Source organism: Tupaia chinensis, unplaced genomic scaffold, assembly GCF_000334495.1.
Source record: "Tupaia chinensis unplaced genomic scaffold, TupChi_1.0 Scaffold000070_1, whole genome shotgun sequence".
In the NCBI taxonomy this organism is placed as follows: Eukaryota; Metazoa; Chordata; class Mammalia; order Scandentia; family Tupaiidae; genus Tupaia; species Tupaia belangeri.
This window is the reverse complement of record NW_006159530.1, coordinates 6,172,480-6,174,996: the sequence shown is the minus strand read 5'-3', so window position 1 is coordinate 6,174,996 and position 2,517 is coordinate 6,172,480. Positions and strand designations below refer to the sequence as shown.

Sequence of the window (2,517 nt, the reverse complement as noted above, 5' to 3'; positions counted from 1 at the left end):
CCACAATCCCTTCTTTTCCATTCTCCTCTTGGGATCTTGGGCACGCACGCACACGCGCCCGGTGTGAGTTTTAAGCCACCGGGTCCGGGATGCGAACTGCGGTCGACTACGTGGGAGTCCAGTGACATAGCCATTATGCTAACTGCTGGTTCCCAAATTTTCCATCTTTTAAGTAATTTTTCCCGAGGAAAGAATCTGGAGTCCCACATCCATGTCAGCTAGTTATGCAGTTCTGTATGTTTGTCCTTCGTGTGCATTTTAAAACTAATGGTCTGTTTTCACTGCTAACCTTAACTACTAACCCTAACTTTTACGTCTTTTTAAAAATGGAAATAAATTGCCTGGAGGCCAGGTGATGGTGTAGTGCTAAATCAACTGGACCAACATGGGAAGGTCCTGGGTTTGTTCTGGGACTTCCAAGAGCAGGCTGGGCATATATGTACCTGTGACCCAGGTTGGTTGGCACTGGAGATGGATCATGGCACGAACACCCTGAAGGGAGTGGCTGTCTCTGCTTCTGCCTCTCTCTTCTTTTGGAAGAAATAAAGAAATGAACTTTAAAGACAGTCACTAGCTTGCAGGGCCTTGAATCGCACAGATAACACTCATCGATCCCTGTTTCTAGCACACAATGCCTGGCATCAGTGAGGGCACTCCAGACGGCTGACCGAAAACCCTCTGTACAGGAAGACTGTAAAGGGTTGGGCATCTATCTGTGTCTTTTTCCTGGAAAGCCTGTCTCAAACTGAAAATGAATTTGAACTGTGTGAAGTGATCCCTTTACGTTCCATAGGGATCAGCAACATTCCCTGCAGAGAGAAACATCTCCTCTTTCCCACTCTTCATTTCTTGCAGTGGCGTCCACAGAATCTCTGCCCTGTTCCCAGCAATTAGTGTATTTTTACACATACTGGCATATATATTTGCTCTTTTTAAACCTTATTTCCAATGTGAAGATGCTGGTGTTTCATGTCAAATTCATTTCGGTTTGAAAATCTCATCCCACCGGTATGGCTCTCCCTTGATAATTTCCAGGCTTCTGACTGAGGTTTGATTGCTTCCTCTCATGACTGCAATGTATGATGATGTGAAAGGATGCTTTACTCTGGTCTTCTGTATTCTTTTACTCACATACAGTCAGAAGGAAAAGGCCATTGGCAGGTTGGAGGGCAAGAAGTCAAGGCTGAGACACTCCTGCTACAGTGACAGAGGTCACCATGGTTCACACTCTGCAGGTGTCAAGTCACACTGATGAACAGAATCAGTTTATAATGGCAAACCTGTTCAGCAACACGACTGATCTCCACGGCCACATCTGCTCCAGAGTTCCCGATGCCAATCACGACAACTCTCTTCCCCACAAACTTGTCTGGGTGCTTGTATGCCCAGTTGTGGAGATATGGACCCCTGAACATCTGATCCCTACAGAGAAAGGGTAGAATCTCTCAAATTGCAGACAAGATGGGAAAGAATGCATTGCAAATTTATTTATAAGCTTGCCTGTGTGACTTAAGTCGCTCTTGCTGGTTGGTAAGTTGCTGCAAATATTACCGAATGTGATTATCCAACTAAAAGGATATCCAATGGTAGTGATGATAGGGCTAAAACCCAAATCAAAGCTGATCGTTTCCTTTCAAAAATCCAGTTTTAAATTTATAACAACTCTTGTCACTTCAGGAAGTTATCGTCCTTTTCTTACCCTCTTGTGATATATGAGGAACTGTTCTGTTTGTGACTCTCTAAGTGAAATTCAAAAACATGTAATGATCCTTAGACACAGAGAGCTGTATTGTTCAAGAGAAATACAATGCAAATCACATATAAAATTTAAAATGTTCTAATTATTATACAGAAACAGTTTTAAAAAGATAATTTCTATTTTATTTTTCTTGCTATCGGGTACATGCACTTGCTAGAGAGACAGAGAGGGAAAGCGAGAAAGCACCCTCCTCCAGGGTGGATGGTAATGCCACAGTTCCTTCTCCTCCATTCTCCTCTCAAGATTTTGGGCAAGTGTGTGCATGTGTCTGGTCATCGGAAAAGTCATGATGCATTTTTGCATAGAAAAACAGAAATATGTCATGACTTTTCTGACAACCTAATATTTAAATAAAACATCATGTAATGTTGACAGAGAGCCCCATGCTATTTTGGACATATTCTATCCTTCATTGAGTCTTGCAATGACCAGTCAAACACCTCTTGGCTTTGTGTCCGCCTTGAGCCCTACTGCCTTTACTTGAAGGCTTTGTCGTCATCTCTCTAGTGGCCCATAAAAAGCTCTCTTTGGGGATACTCTTGCTTTGCCTCTTTCTCCCCTACTAGTTCGTTTCCCTTTCTCTCCTATTAATTAGTTTCCCTTTCTGTTTTATAGACTGACCTCTATAAACACTGCCTATAATGTAGGCATTAGATTTTTTTTTCTTTTTGCTGTAGGGCGCATGCACTTGCCGGAAAGAGACAGAGAGATAGTGAGAGGGAAAGCAAGAAATCACCCCCTGGGGGAATGACCACACC

The 2,517-nt window shown here is 42.9% G+C and overlaps 1 pseudogene; it reads right to left on the bottom strand.

Moving 5' to 3' along the window:
• The window catches only part of LOC102493594 (dimethylaniline monooxygenase [N-oxide-forming] 3-like), a 61,329-nt pseudogene that overhangs the window by 54,606 nt on the left and 4,206 nt on the right, over positions 1 to 2,517 (bottom strand).